We start from the raw sequence: 20,520 nt of genomic DNA on the forward strand, positions 1-20,520 counted from the left end.
GATACCGAATATTTGATCGCCAACAGATTTACCCAAGCTGTCATTCAAACAGTACATGAAAATAAAAAAAAGGGACGCCTTAAAACAACACACCTACACTGGATATAGGCTACAATAGTCAGTTTAATTAAATAGCACAACAGGCAGCTCTCTTTTAACACAGACTTTTAAAAAAGGCATGGATGTTTGCTTCAAGTGATAGGCCAGGTAAGTGAAATTATATTATTTTGTTGTATATGTCATTTTCTTTACGTTTTCTGACTAAAAGCAACCAAAACGCCATTTTAAGTGGTTAAGCAAATAATAATAATAATAAAAACAATAATAATTGGCACTGCCACTGCCTTGCACCACTTTTGGTAGGTACCAGAAACACTCCACAAGACTTGCGGTTTTGGCGATGCTCTCACCCAGCCTTCTAGCCAGAACGATTTGACCCTTGTCAAAGTCACTCAGATCTTTTCTAGTTGCTATCATGTTGTGCTGCACCTGATTATGATGTGGTGTAATTGTGGTAAGTGTACGTATGCCAGAGCTGTGGTGCAGTAGTTTCCACAGGTCATCCAGTTTTCAGTCTTGCCCGCAACATGACTCTTTCACTTTCATTTCCTGTCTCTCCCTGCTGTGTCTATCCAGAATGTCTTAAAAAAAGAAGATAATCACAACACAAATGGATCTTATGTCCTAAATGATGATGTACTACACGAAAGTGCGTGTGCTGAGAGGAGAAAAGGACCAGAGCAGTGATACCAGAGAGCCCTGTTCGCTGGGGACGTACAGATGGAAATAGATCCTTGGCCAGCCACTTTATGACTTTTTCTTATGCCCCTTCAGCAGAGAGAGAAAAAAGGTCTCTCCCTCTTCTCTCTTTCACCCCTTTTCAGATTCACATAAAGTCTTAGATATTTGATGATTTATGGGAGAGGAAGAGAACGAAAAGGAGAAAAGGGAGGGGGCGCAGTGGCAAGGGGGTTCAAACATGATGCAAACCATTTGGAGGAGAGAGAGGAGGCTGCCAGCACAGCCTGCTCTGTTTAAACTGGGGAGGAAGTGACCGTATATACAGCATGCCAGCAACCTCGCTCTCCCCTTGAACGCACACACACTATCAGTGCTGAGTTCAGTCGCTGGCCATTGGCTGCGGAGTGTGCTTGTTATTGTTATATTGTGTTTCTTTACATCACCGCTGAGGCCACCACTGCCATTATTATTGTTGTTCTTATTATTACAATCTATGAGACTTGGGGGCAAACACGAGGGCAAGGATAAAGGAACACAAGGAGATGAGGGAGACGAAGAAGTAGTAGAAAAAAAATACAAGACGGAGCACAAGGGAGGATAAGAGGTCAGCGTTTTCCCTCAACACCCGTCCATAATCTTATAGAGCTCTGAGACGAAGACCTTCACACGACCACGCTACGACGGGAAGGATGAGAGACGGGAAGAAAAAGGATGGGCAGATTAAATAAACACTTTTTTACCATTATACTAAACAACATTAAGACTGGTAAAAGGTGTTCAGAAGGCACTATTAGTGCAGAGAATGAATTGTTCTTATTCCTTCATTTATTTCACATTGTAACAATAGTTACTTATGCACATTCAACTGCTTTTCGTCTGTTCGCACCATTCCTGCCTTACTTGTTTTCCTATCAACACAAAACATGAAAAAAAGAACAAAACTATTTTTATTCATTTATTTATTTTCATACTATTTTCATATATTTTTATTTTAATTTCAGGGGAATTTGGCTCGCAAGGATATCTTGGTTCAAATCATGTGAATTGTCTAAACAAACCAATACATATGTATATATATATATATAGAGAGAGAGAGAGAGAAAGAGAGAGAGAGAGAGCGAGAGAGCGAGAGAGCGAGAGAGACAGAATATTATACTAATTTAATATTTATACATAATTAACCTACATTGTATAATTATTATTTATTTATTTATTAATATTTAATTTTTCCACTTGGCTTCAGACCACAAATCTTGTCATTTTGAAGATTTTTGTCACTATATCTAAACATCACACTAAATGTGCTAAATTGTTGTGGCTAAAAAGTAAATACTCATGCTTCAACATACTGGGACCCGTTTTACTAAGGAGGTTCAACCAACTCTGAGTTTAAACTTGAACTCTGAGTTGACTTACCCTGAGATGGGAAACTCTGAGTTTTCGGTTACAGAACAACTGAAAAGTTGGTTTAATCAACTCTAAATTTACTGACTCTGAGTTAAGCGCGTGCACCACAACTATCACTGTTATAATATCACAGGTGAAAACTGGCAGAATGTTAGACTAATGAACTAATAGCTAATCATTTTATGGTATCTCATGGGCAAAAAAATAAAAAATAAAATAATAATATTAATAATCATATTTTAAGTGCATTTTTCTTATTTTACAAATGATCTGCCAATGGAGTAAGAAAAATAGATCCTATTTACAGTAGGCTAAGTGCAAGTAGCTCTAGATACTATTTACAGAAACAATGTTCAGTGAAAATCGTGATATATTCTATTTACCATGTAAAAGTAGCAGTTCTTTGCAACAGGCTAAGTGTAAATAATAATTAGATGCTAGTTATACTTTATACTGACAGATACATACTAGGCCCATTTGTACCTTAGTATTGTTATACATTAACGGGATTCAATAATAACAGATTGTAAATGATTATATTTATTACAATTATAAATAGTTGGATCATTATTAAACACTCGCTAGGCACTCTACTTCCACTTTTAGAACGTTTTTTTCATTTTTGTTGAAAATAAATTCTAATGTGACATGTGATGGGGAAAAGTAAGAAAAACGAGCTCGGCAAAAGCCAGACTCTAACCCAATCAATCGCGTTACAAGCTAGTTTTCCATGTCCGAAACATTACTGCCTACACCACTGAAGCCGTTATTCACATGTGTATTATTTAACCTTATGTGTCGATGGAGGGCGGAGCTACAGTAGATTTGCTCTTAGTAATAGACACTCAGAATAACCTTGTTTCCATTTGCATTAAGATTATTTTTATTACCACACTGGCAAATAATTTGACTTAAGTAAAATGCACTTAATTTAGATCCCCCAGGAAACAAGACTAAGTATCTTATATCATTTTCTTATCTTTATTTTATAATTTTTTTTATATTTGAACTGAAGAAAAAGAAGAAAAAAAAAGGTTAGTAAGAAGAGCATTTTTCCAGCGTGCATCAATGAAGTATTTAAAAAGGGAGAGGAGAGTGAAGAAAACCTGCTCCTGACCAGGTTAGGTTAATAGAGTAAGTTACCATGGTAACTGACTATGAGTATAAGTAAGCTCTCTTTCAGAAACTGGTTTGACTTACCCTGCTTTCTCAGGTTTGACAAACCTCCCATTCTGAAACAGAAAACCTAGAGTTTCCCTCATTTCAGGGTTAACATACTCAGAGTTTTCACTTAACCTCCTTTGTGAAACAGGCCCCTGGGCTCTTACAAGAGATGCAAGTTCAAATCTGACCTAGCCTTGATCCTGATCCCATTCCCTCACTCTCTCACTCTCTCTCTCTCTCTCTCTCTCTCTCTCTCTCTCTCTCTCCCAATTTCCTGTTCTTTCTCAGTAAAAAGGGGCAAAAAGACCAGAAAGAAATGTATTGGATTGCTTGCATTAGATATTCACACAGACCTCAATACAGCAGCATAACAAACTAAACAAATTATTTAAAATTATATATTCCCAGGTTGTGTGTTGCTAAGCAGTGTAGAGTATTCTGAATGGCTGCTAAGCAGTTGTTTATATTAAAAACAGCAAACTTTCAAGTCTGTATGATGTTCCGATGCCTTCCGATCACTTTTTTTTCATTACCCATCAAATAAAAATTAAACCTGATTTGATTACTGCATAAAGCAGGGATATCCAGACTTTTTTTGTCAGCTGAACCCATCTGACTGAAAATATTTTCTTGAAATATCTTTTGAGATTTTTAAGTTAATATATTTTTATAATTGAACAACACATTTGCATGTTCATTGATTGTTTTTGTTTTAATTTTTTATTTATTTATTTATTGCTTTTTTATGACATAATTAGCTTTTCATCAGTGCACAAACCCCAGCTTGGGAAATGCTGATATAAAGTAATAGCACAACTCTCCACAAAAAGATGAATAATTTGAGGAATCCTTCAGATTTGGTTACAATAGGCATCAGAGTTTAATACTTGAAGTTTAAATCCAGACGAGCCTTAGCAAGCATAATTAATAATAACAAAGCATTTAAAAATCTGCTGAATAAATTGTTGCCACTTCTGAATACCTCAAAAGATGACTTTATGAAGGGTGTTAAGCATCGCAGAACATCGGCAGGTGAACCAACCCTTGGGCTCCTTCTGTGGAAATCCAGAAACAGGCAAAAATCCATTCACAATCAATGTTCAGGTGCTGATAGAAGGCTCTGGCAGTGGGTCTTGTATGATATGGTGAGACTGGAGTTGGTATGCTTCACCCATCATACCCCTGAACGCCGACTCCTTTGCAGAGTCAGCTGGTTTCACTCCACAGCTGGTGGGAATGGGGAGGGTCTGCGAGCAAAGACACACAGGGCACTTTTCTGGGAGAAAGAGCCTGGCAGAGAAGCATGTAAAGTACCGGAAAACAGCTCAAGAATGTTTTATGATATGCAGAGAGTCCCGACATGCTGCCTGGATGTTGGGCAGGATTAGATTACAGAGAGGACGTGTGATTGATGGACCGCTCTCCTAGCGAGCTGGCACTCACAACTGGGTTAGCCAACCACTCGCACTGCCACATGTACAGAAACTCACTGCCAGACGCACACACACAGACTCCCAGGTCATATCTTCCCACCCACACACACTCTTACCCTCCTGCTTCCAAGGTTTCTGGCAAAGGGAGTCACACGCACACGGTAAAGTGAAGCAGAGGCTCATCTGATTTCACAGAAGCAGCATTCAGACGAGGCCAGGGTGGCACTGGGGATCAGTCATTTGTTTGTGAGTCTAGCTGGACTGGTCTGGTATAGCCTATGTTTTTAATAACTGGTTGTGCTTTGTAGGTGAATCGGACGACATTAGTTACACTTTACATATTTGATTCAATAAAAAAATATATTTGTTTGCAAATCAAGCTACTTCTGTCAACCTGTATGCTTTTGATTCATTAAAAATAATGTGCTCATAAGAGTCATTATTCATGAATCAAACTTGTAGAAAAGCAATTGGAGGTGTCCAGGGTGGCACTGGGGATCAGTTACTACACAGCAGGATTCATCCTGATCCTGATTAACCAAGCTAACATACACACGCGCTCTCTGAAAAACTCATATTTCCAATTTGGAAGTGAGCATCTGGCATGAACGTACAAAAATTACACATTCACTTGAACAAATATGAACATCCACGTACTGTAGCTATATGTGTGTGCGAAAGAGTGGAGTATCGACAGACATCTGCACGAGAGCATCTGTTGGAGTGCGCGTGCATCACCGCCTGCATGTGCGTGTGTGAAAACGGCTGTGCGGGATGGATCTCGTGCATGCACGTGTGTGTGTGTTTGTGTGTGGCTGGGCTTCAAGATTGTGTCGAGGGAACGTGTGTAATGGATGTGCCCGAGCGCGAGGGCCCGAAAGATATATCACAGGCAGAGGGAGAGCAGAGAAAGTGCATCGGCTAGGGAAGGGTGGGGGGTGGGGGATAGATTGGTGAAGCGAAAAAAAAGAGGTTGTTGAGTTGGGTTGGGGGTGTTGGGTGTGTGTGTGTGTGGGGTGGGGGGTTCTGGTTTCTCCTGGGTCCTGCTATGTTTCCCATTATGTAAGCCATGGTCACCGGCAGCATGCCAGCAGGCAAAATAAAAGAGTCTCTCTGGCTTGGCACGACTCATATTTTCCTATCCTCGGCGTGGGGTCAGAGAGGGGTCAGGCAGCTGGATGGGGCACTGGGGGGATTGTGGGGTCTGGGCTGGCCTCCAAAACCCAAAAGACCCAGGGTTCAAGTACCAGCTGAAAGCAATCAGGGGGAAATCTGGGAGTGCCACAGCTGCTCCGCGCGGTGCTGTTCTGTGGATCAACTCTCTCTCTTGTCTTTCCTTTTTCTTTTTCTTTCTCTCCATTTATCACTCTCAATTGTTTTCCCCCTTGTCTTGCTCTCCCTCAGCCGACACAAAAGGCAAAAACAGCATACTTTTAACATGAAGCCAGCCATGAGCATTTGCAAGAGTTTGTGCTTGTGTCTATTATGTTTGAGGGGGATGTGCGCTTGCTGTCAGACACCGTAATAGCGTTAAAGCCTTCTAATGGCTTTCTGAAAGACTGCAGAAAACATCCACTACTGTGAATTTCATTACTGAAGTGTGTGTCTGGTTGCTTGTAATGAGCTAACCTCATCTACATTGAAATCAGGTGTCACTTTGAGAATATAAATGTTTGATATTGAATGCAAAATTAGAGTTCGTAGGTATCAATATGCAAACATCTCAAGTCAAGTCGAGTCACCTATAGCGCTTTAAACAAAATACATTGCGTCAAAGCAACTGAACAACAATGTCTTGCCATTCGTTTATCATGTTCAATACACACTGCAAACTCTCATTCACAACTCGGGTGAAATGATTACTTTCACCATGGTGCTGAAGACAGATTCAGAGGGAGTGTCTCAGGAGTGTTTTTCGTTGTGTCTCTCATTTGTAGTATTGATGCGATGTAAAGGAGCGTTAACACTGACAGGTATTTGCAGTGACAATGCAAGTTAAACTCATTCATTTTTAACAACAGTTGGTGTTCGGAACACCTTACTAACAGCCAAAACTACAGTGATTTGGCAAGACTTCAGCAATAACTTCCCTGTCAGTGTGAAAGCACCTTTTTAGAAGGGGGTCATGAGCCCTCTACTTAGTCTAACTAAGCATTTACCCAGACGTGACCTCTCTGCTGGCCAACTGGGGTCAATTACACGCGCACCCTCTCACAAACACCTCTCACTAATCATTAACTCACACTTTCAGTGTTAAGGGGTTGACAGTGACCGATGTGTAAACCTTGGAGTTGCTGTGACCTCTAAAAGAGCGCAGCGCCGTTAATCCCACTGTAGGACAGGAGAGCTGTGATCCGACACGGAAAGTGACCACAGCAGCGCTGAGTGGAGTGAAAGTTGAGTGGGCCATGACAGAATTCACATGTAATGAATCCCAAAGCGTACCCACGTTGTAATTTAGCGGAGACAGATGCAAGTTCTAGCAAGTGGCCAGGCAGACAGCATCGCCCCACATACATGAAGAGAGAAACCACTGTTATCAAGAATTATGAGCAATATTCAATTTTAATACTAACAATATAGTTTGGTGGAATAACAATACACCACAATTCACATACCACACACACACGTTTCAGCATGACAGGATTGTACACATACAATAGTGCACAATCCACACCACTGTATATACTGTACAAACTAAATTAAACTAGAAATCATGCAGAAAAACATGGGGAAAAAATCTCATAAACAATTCACAGTTATTTAGTCATATTTATTTAGATGAATAAAATTCATGAAAACCAATCAGATATACATGTCACAGAAGGTAGAAACTAATGTCAAAGTGACGTTTTCGATAGATTTAGGGCCAGTTTAAATGAGTTCCATGTCTTGTTGCATTGTTTATTTGAATTAATTAATTAATCACGAAACCCTTGAATGATTCAACGTTCAAGATTCAATATCAGAACACTGATTTATTATTATTATTATTATTTTTTGTATAAACTTACAAGTCAGTAGACTAGTTTAATAATCCGTCTAAAGTAAGACTGTATAATCAGATAGGTTTTGGTTAACCTGATCACATGTGTTTGTAGGGTGTTTATTTAAGATATGTCCTTGCATTTAAACAGCTGGATGGAGCACAATGGAATAAAAAAAGAATGCAGAGGTTCTGACATGTGTTTTCAAGTTTTTACTGTAGGCTGTATTAAAAATGTAATGCTTTTGGTGTGAGATGCAATGCAATAGCCAATGATTAAAAGTGAAAAGAAATTGTATTTATAATATATAAGCATTCCTTTAAACTGGTCATATGATGCTGCTAAAAAGAACATTATTTGGTGTGATGAAATGTGTCTATGCAGTTTAAGGTAAAAAAACACATTATTTTCCACATACTGTACATTATTGTTTCTCCTCTATGCCCCGCCTTCTGAAACACATTCATTTTTACAAGACTATCTAAGGCCAGCTATCTAAGGTTTTGTGATTGGCTTAATACCTTAAGCGTGTGATGGAAAAGTTATGCACCTTAACATATTGTTATTCCCTGTCCGGTCGGAGTGACGAGACATAAACACGTTTAGCGCATAAAACCCATTAAAAACATAATATAAATATGATTTCTAGTCCTGTCCTCTTTTGGACGGTCAAACAAAGTAGTTTTGCTTTCACAGTGAAACACACAGTGTCTATACAACATGGCAGCAGCGGCAACAACAATACCACAACGAGAATGAAACGTAAACATTATTCTTTTGCGTGAACATCTGGGCGGTGTTAAGGAAATCTTCCCTTAGTGATGTGGAGATGTGGGGGTGTGTTAGAACGAGCCGTTTTAGGGGTGTGTGGACGAGTCTTAACTTTTATAAAGAATATCTCTTTAGATTTGAGACTTTAGTTTTTGCAACTTTACAGATCTTCTTTATGCACCAAGAGCTTGTAACACTCCAAAGAGAAAGGAAAAATTGAAATCGCATCATATGACCCCTTTAAATGTATCAAGAGTAACAGTAAATTACATTGTTACGATCTATTTAATTACATTGTAGAAACCCATTTCTAACAAAATGTGGTTCTTTATGAGTTGTTCTATTCATCAAATAATCATAAAAAGAAAAATCACAGTTTCCACAAAAACATATGAACTGTTTTCAATGCTGACAATAAGAAGATTATTTCTTAAGCGCTAGAAATGTTTTTGAAGGATTATGTGACACTGAAGACTGGAGTGCTGAAAATTCAGCTTTGCCACCATAAGAATAAATTACATTTTAAAATATAATAAAATAGAACACATCTATTTTTTACATTTATTCATTTAGCTGACGCTTTTATCCAAAGTGACTTACAATTGCTATATATGTCAGAGGTTGCATGCCTCTGGAGCAACTAGGGGTTAAGTGTCTTCCTCAGGGACACATTGGTGTCACACAGTGAGTTCGAACCCGGGTCTCTCACACCAAAGGCATGTGTCTTATCCACTGCGCCAACACCACCCCATTTTACAATTTTTAATTGTAAAAACATTTCACAATATTACTGTTTGACTGTATTAACTGACTAGGTTGAGGGGAAAGAATGGTGTGTGTGAGAGGAAGATGGGAACAAGACAGTAAAAGATAGCAGAGGCGATATGATAGTTATCAAGCGGATGAGAGCGTGGGGTAGAAAAAACAAAGGAAGTCATACAGACAGAGCCAGTGAGAATCAGACACAAATGGCTGAGGTGACACACACACACTGTCTGTATTCCCAGTATCTCAGCATGTGTGTGTGCCTGTGTGAATGTGTCAGGCTGGCAACAATGCAGGCAAGGCTGAAGCAGGAAGTGTGTTGGGGATAAGGCAGCCATGTGGCAGGATGTTATGGATTTCTAATTAGAGCAATTCATCTGTCAGCGATGCTAAGCTTTCAATGCAGCTTTCACTGGCAGCCCTAGCAGACCCTCCTCAACACTCCTGCACTGACCACACGCTCCACAGCTGTTGTTACACCTATCACAGCCTATGACTAATACACTCAATCAGTGTGCAAATTACACAACGTCTTTCAGGGGGGTCCACTTTCTGCTGCAATTTTGGGGTGCAATCTGTTGAGGTTCATCTCATGCAACCAAAGTTGTCTTTGGCACCCTTTACACAGCTAGCAAAAAGTCAACTATCTTTGAGACTTTTTAAAGAAAACATTAAGGGGTGAATTAGCTAAACACCTGTGCCACTTTCATGCAAAAAGTATCTTATTAACTTGCCACTTTGAGTCCAATTTAAACATCTAACTGCGCTGAAATTAAAGGGAGAAAATGAACATTTTGTCATCATTTACTCACCCTGATGTTATTCCAAACCTCTAAGCTTTTCTTTGAACACAAATTAAAATATTCTAATGAATGTTTGTAACCAAACCTTAATTTCCATAGTATGATAAAAAAATACTATGGAAGTCAATGACTACCAGCACTCTGTATAACTTGTAATGTAACTTTAGTGGATAATTGAAACCTTTTAACTTTAATGCAATACCTTTCAAAAGTTTGGGGTCAGTAATATTTTTCAATGAATATTTTTTAAAAATTAATTAAAAAGATCTATGGAACAAGGCTACATTAAGTTGATCAAAAGTGACAGTAAGGACATGTACAATGTCATAAAATATTTCTGTCAAATAAATGTTGTTCTTTTTAACTTTTTATACATCAAGAAATCCTGAAAAACGTATCATGGTTTCCACACACACACACACACACACACAAAATACTAATTAAGCGGGTGAGACCCCACCACACCCCTCAATAATTTATTTCCTTCACTGTGATCATTTCATATGCACATGTGTTCATAATGGACTGGAGCGTCTGCGTGTAAGACATTGTGTTTCTCATGTTCTAGCTCACTTTGGTTGAGTTAAACAGACTCTGACAGGTATTGTTCCTCACACACACATTGTTTTCATATTCATCCAATGCTTGAACGGTATTTTAATCAAACACCGTGTTGTTGGAACTCAAAGCAGTGAATGTGTTTGCTGTAATCATTCACTTATCGATCAATGTCACGTACTGATTTCATTACGTCTCTCGCTCTCTCTTTCTGGAGTTGACCGAGGAGCTTCAATTACTGAACACTCTCTTTTTCTGCCAAACAGCATGCCAAGCTATTGTATTACAACCTAGTAAACTGCATCATTTTGATATATAGAAGCAGACAATCAAATCAAACAAAGAACTGATCTGGGATGTGTGTGTGTGATTGTGTACAAAGATACATTTATGCTTGGATGTGTGTATTTCTTTGAGTGTGTATATAGGGTTTATGTAGCCAAAAAACAACATAACAAAACACTTGAATTAATGAAATAAAATAAAAAATGTATATATATATATATATATATATATATATATATATATATATATATATATATATATATATATATATATATATATATATATATAGCTTGGCATTAAATAAATATAATATTTAAAAAATCCTATTCATATTAGTTTTTTTACTGTTGTTGTTTTTTTAAGAAATTTTGACAAATTTTGTAGGTGAATGGGAAAACAATTTTCCTCAAAAGTTAGCTATATCTGACAAAAACTCCCCTTTGAGACGTACAGGAACTTGCTTCAAGGAAAAATGATTCATACTGTACATTTGTATTTTTTTTTAAAAAGGGAGAAGGGTTAAGATTTGGTTTAATCTGTGGTCTAAAAGTAAATCGTACAGATTTTGCTTGTGCTGTTCAACAAAAACAAACCACCAACACTATAGCTAGTAAATTTCTTCTGATTAAACTTGATTGATCTAAAATCATTTGTCAAACTCGTTTTCTCTGAATCTGAGTGTAGCTGACCTAAACTGATGTGTCACAAACGAGTTTCTAATCTAAGAGACCCAAGCTAACTCAGTTTTGATTTATGTGTATTAACACATCTTTCTTTTGTAGGACTGTACATTCACTTTTAAATTACAAGCTGAACGCGTGAGTATGTGCAACAACAGTCTGCTGAAGTCAGAGTTCGGAGAATCTCAGGAACCCTCCATTCAGATAAATAGAGGGATGCGATATGTAATGGAAAAGAGTGGAATGTCTGCATGTGAAATACTCTGCCTCTTTCTGTCTCTTTCTTCTCAGTCATCTTCTCCGATGCATTCCAGCCCGGAGCAGAGCAAAAGCGCGGTACAAGGAGAAGAAGAGAGGGAGGCTGTGCGAGGCCGGGAACACAGAGCAGCGGCCGGAGGGATGTTTAGATAGGTGCAGGCTGCCACTAGGAAGTCCAGGCTCCAATGTAAACATGCAGCCACACAGCCCAGCATTCACGACTGTGGGAGAAACTTGCCCCCAGCCGCCTGAAAGAGAGAGAGAGGGATAGAGGGAGGATGGGTACACGGCCACTTTCAAATCCTTGAGGAGTATATACACAGCTGACTAGCCGCTCTGTAGCAATTTCCTCCCTCCCTCTCTCTCTCTCTCTCTCTCTCTCTCTCCTCTCTCTCCTCTCTCGCTCTCCATAGGCTGGGCTCTAGAGGCCAGAAGTAATAAGCATATCTAGATGTGATCTCACTAACAAACAGACACACTTCTGCACACACACTCTCACTCGCTCCCACACATACACACACACACAAAACACACCCTCCCACACGGGTCACAATCTCTTCAAACATGTCATTTCGATGAGAGTTAGGAAGGGGAACGCAGCTGTAATTCCAGTTAATTTACACAATCACTACATAAGTGCATCAGAGGGGCAGCAACACGCAGTGATGCTTTAAAAGAGAAAGGAACTTCACGATATACAGATGGGAACAAAACTAAACAACTCCAGATTTATCAAGAAAAATTACAGTCCTATTCGGAAGAAAAATGCTTAAACCAGATACAGCCAGCCAAATTTAGCAGATCTTTCTAGTAACCAGTACATTTTTGCATTTCACAGGAATACATTTTTTTTTTCAAGAGAGAAAAAAAATTAATTTATAAAATAATATAAATATGCAAAATAGTTCTAAATCTGAAATAGAAATTGTATACATAAATAAATTATTGATGGGGAATGAGCCACAACAACATTTATAACCTGTCTATTTGAGTCAGATCAGTCTAAGAGACCCGATTTCACTAATTTGTCAGTTATTTGTAGATATGTGTATGGATCAGTCCATGAGGAATAGCATCTGTAACATAACATACAGTGACCCCAAAAAGTAGTTGAATTTATTTTGAGACAGACAGACAGCACAGGTGCACTTTTCAAGCAAAACATTTCACAAAAAGGCTTTAAAGGATAAGACAAAAGATAAACTTCAAATGAAGACAAAGTGTTTGCATACTTTCTGGTTTTCAAACTTAGAGGAATATTTCCATATTTAATGTTTCTGCCAGGACACCTGGGTGAACCTGAGGGCCAAGCTGGATAAAAATACTAGCAACAATTGTATTTATTTAAATGTCACTTTTTTACTTAATGCATTGGCATTAATAGATTTTAAGCGTGGCTTAAAGTTCATCTAAAAATTAAAACGGCAGTCATTTTGCTCACCCAGTGTTGACACAGTGAAAGCCAATAGAGTCCAAAACAACACTGGATCCGCTGACTTTTGTTTTATGGACAAATAACAAATTTTCACATTTTCAAAATATCTTCTTTTGTGTTCTGCAGAAAAAAGAAAGTAATACAGATTTGGAAAGACATAAGTAATTAGAATTTTTGGATGAAGTCTTCCTTTAAGTGTCCAAATATATTTTAGGATCAGTGGATGGTGGCAACCATCGTTTCTAGTACTATAGGTCTGTAATCGCTAAATGTTTATGAAGGTAAAGTATAGCAGATTATCGTGCAGTTATATCACGGAGAGTACTGACGTGATGTATGTCTCTGGCTGTGATGGGTTCTGTAGAGCAGGCCTGCAGACACTCAGGCAGTGTGTCTTCTAGACAAGTTTGCGCAGACACCTCTAATTCGGGTAAAGATGGAAAAAGACCAGCCAATGCATGTTTAGTCTGTTCAGCAGTGATAAGTCCCATAAGCAGCAAAAGAGCAGGACTGTCATCGCGCATTTCTTTTACACGGCACTTAGAAAGACACAGAGAGATTTTTTTGTTGCCCTGTCTTGCTAGTCTTTAGTGAAAAGCACTATTAAGACTATAAACAGTGATGTGGCAAATTCAGCATCCCTTTCCTAAGTTTATCTCTGTTATTTTATATTATATTTTATATAAAAAAGATGTATTTCAGAATTTAGAATTGTATTTAAATAAACAGAAAAACATAGAAAAATACAATATATATATATATATATATATATATATATATACAAATACAACATTAATAAAAAATTATATAAAAATTGTGTATAATGTTATGCAATTGTATTTTATCTAAAAATGTTTATATATTTTATGTAAAATTCTATTCTATTCTGTTTCCTTATCCCATATAACAATGTTGATTTAGCTTAAAAATGGGAAAATTAGTTTTTTAATAAAAAATATATTATTCAAGAAAATATTTATATGATTTTATATCTAAGAAAAATATATTCACATCAAATATATTAAATAATATATTTAATAATAAATATATTTATAGAAAATATAATTAAATTAAATAGTTGGAAGTTTTTAATTGTGGAGCTATGTATATGTGTAAACAAAGTAACGGAACGGGACGTTGATACTTTTTTGACCAGAACAGTCACTGCCTTCATACCCTGTTCACCCTGAGGCTTTTGGAGGCCTGAGGCCTGAGGTGCTGGTCAGATCCATAATGCAGCCCTGATTCTGTCATATAAAGCAATTAAAAAAAACAAACAAAAAAAACAACAGAATACGAACGAGAGTGAGAAAGACTCATTATTAGACCCTGCCATTCCTGTTGCCCTACACACAATGCAATAAAACCTAGATGACACACTGGCCATATGGAGAAGGAATGGACCCACCCGAGCACATGGGCACACAAGCAGGCCTTGACACATCTCTGCCAGTAAACACACACACATCCAGCTCTTGCTGGAACAGCACCATGATACAGCTGCAAAGCCCGTGAGCAGCACCAACACCAACAGCGGGACACATGCAAACAAACTGTGATAAACAAAAGATTGCAGTTTTATTGTCATCAACCAGAGATCCTCAACATTATTGGTTCACATGAAGTGTAAACATGACACAGAAGCGATAAGCGAATGCCCCAAATACCATTTTTGTTACTACCATACACATACTTGCGCGCATAAAATGTCAATTTCAAAACGCGGACATGGGCTGAATATGAGAGCCAGCACATCTACAACGTCTCAGCTTTGTGTGGCGATCGGTTATACGTATTTCCCCAGAAAAACTCATTGAGGTTGAGTTTACATGCACACCAAGAGGTTCTTCCTTTGACACACTTTCTCTATGTTGTAGTTTTGCAAAAATGGCCTGGGGTTTCAATGTATGTGAATGTAGGAGCAGTTCAGTTCCCGTACTTGAGCTCTGATCAGACAGTCACACCTTAAAAAAAAAAAGAAATCTATATTTCACATTCATTTAAGTGTGGCTTTAGAGGACTGTCAGCCGTAGCTGACACATGCTGATTAATAATGCCTCACTAAAAGCAGACCGCTTCCAGGAACATTTTTTGGAGATTCCAAATCAAGGTTAGAGATTTTGGTCCCACTTTATATTAGGTGGCCTTAACTACTATGTACTTACATAAAAAAATAAGTATACTGTACTTATTGTGTTCATATTGTATTGTAAAACACTTTTGCTGCTATTGAGGTGGGATAGGGGTAAGGTTAGGGAGAGGGTTGGAGGTATGGGTAAGTTTAAGGGTGGGTAAAGGTGTAAAGTATGGGTCAACAGTGTAATTATAAATTTAATTACAGAAATTAAATACAGATGTAATTACATGTTTTTTTATATATAAGTACAATGTAAAAACATGTATGTACACATAAATACATTGTACCAAATTATTAATTAAAATGTAAGTACATAGTAGTTAAGGCCACTTAATATAAAGTGGGTCCGAGATTTTAGCCTGTAAGAATGGTTTCTACAGATTTGATGGCTGGAATGCTTAACTTACTTTTTTGATCCAATCAGTTAGCTTTTTTATGTTTCGATCATAGCTGAAGCTTTTATCATGGTACACGCTATTATCACAATACTGAAAAAAAGAAAAAAGATAAAAAAAAATGTTGTCATTCCATAACAGCTTTAATAACATTTAAACAATTTTTTTTTAAACACAATAGATTTTATATATATATAAAAAAAGACTTTCATAACATGTTATTAAAAGTTGGAAATAATTAGTTTTCCCCCTCATTTTTCTTTCATTCACTTGTGCCATTTTCTCTTCTTTTTCAATTTTACTTTTCCTAAATTGTGACTTGATGAATGAAATGTAAATGTTTTACAAAACTTTAAGAATACATACGTTTTCGTGCAATCTGATACCCTACTGATGGTTATGATGGGGTTAGGGGTGAACCTTCTTGTTTACTGTTTTCCTAAATATTATACATTTTATATTCTTAATATTCATACAATATTGCCATCTTGTTTTCTAGTGAGACTGGGTTAGGTTTTTATTTTTTTATTTATTTTTTTATTTTAATTTTTTTATTTATTTATTTATTTATTTTTATTTTTTTTATTGAAAACAAATCAGAATCAATATCAAAACAGTGAACTTGTGAGCTGGAACTGATTCAGGAAATCAGTTGTTTTATTTTTACCTATAAGTGTAAAATCCGGGTCATGCCCCGACCACAAAACCAATGTTCATATCTCCATCTCTGCAAGTTACTGGAACCCCACATGAAAATCACAGCACACAGAAATGCACATGAGCAGTATACAGTGACTCACATCGTATGGTGTGACAGAATCACACTTCACAGATTTACTGTAAATGCAATTTGTGTTCTAAAAAAGTAGGAGACTTGGTTATAAAATATGGTCAGGTGTGCAAAAATCCAAACAATGTCATATCATAACTATATTCAGGAATCTAAAAAAGGACTGTTATCTGTTACTGTGTGAACAGGCTATATCCACTGACTCTCTGATCAGCTGGTCAATCACAGCGATTTCATGTATTCCTGGAAAAACATCTTTGTAATAACGTTTATATCAACAAACCAAATTTTAGGGCAAGCCTTCCAATAGGGTCAAAAATGGGATGCATGATACATTGGTATCATATTGGTTATATATAAGTATAATTTCATATGTTTAGTTGTACATGCTAAATTCCTCTGTTTTTACTGTTAGATTACCTTTGCCATCTTTTAACACTCAGTTCAAATTCATCTTTAAATAAATACACTAATAATGTAATAACATTGTTCAATGTAATCTTTCACTAAATCTCAAAATGTATATCCATTTTCATATTATAATTTTGTGATATTTCAATTACATTTCTAGCATTCAAAATAATTGATTAATTTCATTGTAAAGTATTACCAAAAGTTCATTATTGACCATATCATAAAAATAATAAGTATTCTGTATCTGCCAGAATTTAAATATCGGTGCATCCCTAGTAAAAACTACATTTATTTAACAGGAATTGTATTCCAGGACCAACAATCCATTTTCATGTTACACAAAAAAAACATGTACAGTGTTGCAAAAATCACCTAGATGACAACATGCATGATTTATTTTAGATTAATCAATAAACACTACCAGCTTTAGATCATACTAGTTGAATAGCTTTCACCTGCTATTTTAACTATGCTGGTCCACAAGCTACACCAGCGTAAACCAGCCTTGACCTGCCTAAACTGTCTTTTAAACAGGCTTTAATGACAGAGTATCTGGAGATCTTTCAAAGTTGAATTGCTCCATGTTGGGAGACATCTGTCTGCATGCATCACCCTCTTTGGAGTCTGTGGAAAAAGACCCAGAATCCTCCTGCACTGTATCATTGTCACTTTCAGAAAACAAGTATCATCCTTGTACACACACTTCTGCCACATCGTACAACAAATGACCAACTAGTCAAGAACACTTAACTTTAAAAAAAATATGTGTATTCTGTATTCACATAACACTTACAGACAGACATACACACAAAACACTTTCACACAAAAGCCACATAAAAACACACCTTGCATAAATCCATGTAAATGCAATAAATGTGTTCCCCTGCACTATAAACACATCGCTCGGCCTGGGGAGGCTTCAGACGGAGCAGTCGTGTAGTGACATACGAGCGTGTCCTGCGACACAGAGAGACTCCATCCTCCATCAACACACATTAACGTGCTGCCTACGCACATCGAGTACGCCATGCTGAAACTAGCCAGGTCCTGCTGGTTTACAATCCGTCACACTCTGCAGACTGGTCCTGGGTCTCATGTTTCTACTTTATAAGAATACACACAGCACACACACGCACGGAAACAAACTTTAGGTGTGTGAAGGTGAAGGGCAGAGGCCTCGCTCATTACCAACAATCTGGAAGTGTTTTAATTTAATAGAGTAAATTCATTCTCATGACCTCAAAGCAAATGAAGCAAACGCCCCACTCAATAGCTTGGTGTGCAGAATTGTATGTCCTGTGTTGATGTGTTTACCATTTGAAACTTGGCCAAGACATGTCAAAGGGACTGTGACTTGTATGTTGCAAGCAGTATTATAGGGATACACTTGTTCTAGAGATCATTTGAATGAGTTGTTGTTGATGACTTTAGGTTCCAATAATGGTTTTTGAAGATCTACATTCTACAACTGAAGTGAACAGAACACTGTGGGTAATAACAGCACCACTACTGAATCTACTGTGAGAAATGTACAACATGACCAGTGAAGTCTAGACTCCAGTTTCTTTTGATGAATCTGTAACATAGTGGGGCCAATGTAATACAATTCCTTGACAAATTATTCATATCTGTCTTCAATAATGACTGGTATATTATAAAAATACATATATTTTGTATTTAACATTATATATATTTACTAAAAATATTTAGGACTATAAATGTTGCATATCATTTGTAAAAAAAGAAAGAAAAAAAAGCACTATTTCTAAAAACCTTCTTCAAAGCTAATAACATTATCATGAGTTGAAACATTGTATGGGATATATCAACCAAAGGTAAAAATTATTTTATAATTTACTCATCCTACCCTATATGACTTTTTTGTTGTTGGGCAGAACAAAAGATATTTTGAAGAATGTTGGCAACCGAACAGTTCTGGTGACCATTTCTTGGATCAAAACAATTAAAAACAAAACAAAACCCTGAAATATGTATTAAAATATCTTCAAAATATCACAGAAGTAGTAAATTAATTTAGCTTTGGAAGGATATGAGGTGATTACAGACAGAACAGGGTGGGATAATAACAGAATTTCATTTTTGGATGAGCTATCCCATTAAGGAATCAGATTCGTTGAGATGAATTAGAATCAGAACTGGAATTGTTCAATAATTTACGATTCCCATTTCGAATAAAAGTCAAGAAAAACACTGTAAAACTGCAAAAGACTGAACAATTCAATAGTCAGTATTTTGGAGTGCATTACAGTGCGTGCATAATAATTATGCACACACTGTAGCAAACAAAAGGCTTTAAAGATAACTCACATGGAGCAAAAGCCACTTTGCCCAAGGAGATGTTTTGGGGTTTATTGTGGAACTCACTTTGTCCTGAACCTGAACCATCAAGAATGGACAATAGAAAAACCCACACATAGTCATGTGGAGATTTTAAACAGAGTGGCATCTTGAGAGCAAGCACACAATAATAAGGAGGTAGAACAGGACAGAGAAAAAGGGAGTGGAAGATCAGAAGAATGAGGAGGCTTTTCACTGAATATTGTGGGTGGAAAATCCCTTTCTGTTCTCAGACTTGGGCTGAAGAGTGCCGTGGGACGCTCTGTCTTGCTGGAAGGGTGAAAGACAGAGAAAGAGAGGTTGCAGCCATGTCTGAAACTCACACCCTCTCTGCGGACGTATCATTATGAGTGTTTGGGCAGTCTGAAAGCGTGTGGCCATGCATGTGGAGCTCAGCGTCTGAAAGCCATTGCTTACTGCGAAGAAGTGCAGAGGGGGGCGGCGGTGGGAGTGCAGGTGGCTTATTCCTGAGCACTGCCAAGAAAACAGAATACCCTGGGGTAGGAGAAAATAATGAGAAAGGGAGGATGGGATGAAGGTTGATTTAGGCAGTGTCGTTTTTTTTTTGTATTGATTTGGAAGGGGCTTTGGGTTACATTGCAGCATGCTTTGCCTTCTACTTGAACCGGGGTGTGACTTGAAGTGAAGCCCAAATGACTTAATTCATTCTTCTAATCCTCTACACGATGCACTTTCAGACCTCAGAGGCACAGGGCTGTGCCCGTTCCCTAAGCTAGAGAAGATCCGAGCCAAGTTCCAATCGTTTTTGATAACAACACATGCCCTTCTTCTCGATCGCACAAACATCTTCCCAAGTTCATCTTCCCAGCTTAGACCACATTCTGTGAACTGTTCAAAGAAGTTTTTCTCACTAACACAATCTGCACCAAGAGAGAGCAGGGCTGCATTTATCAAACCCTGACACATCCAAATGCCGCTATTTGCATTAGTGTGAGTTGGCCGATAAGCAACAGAGAGAAAATATTTGTAAATACTTGCCCCATGGGATTTTGACTGGACAAGTGAAAGATAACATAAAATGAGCTGCAAAAAATTATTTTCTTTCTCGGTATTTTTGTCTTATTTTCCATTACATATAAGCTTGTTTCCATCACAGGATAAAAAAGGTAATTGCAACC

The sequence above is a fragment of the Carassius auratus genome, chromosome 40 (genome assembly GCF_003368295.1).
Source record: "Carassius auratus strain Wakin chromosome 40, ASM336829v1, whole genome shotgun sequence".
In the NCBI taxonomy this organism is placed as follows: domain Eukaryota; kingdom Metazoa; phylum Chordata; class Actinopteri; order Cypriniformes; family Cyprinidae; genus Carassius; species Carassius auratus.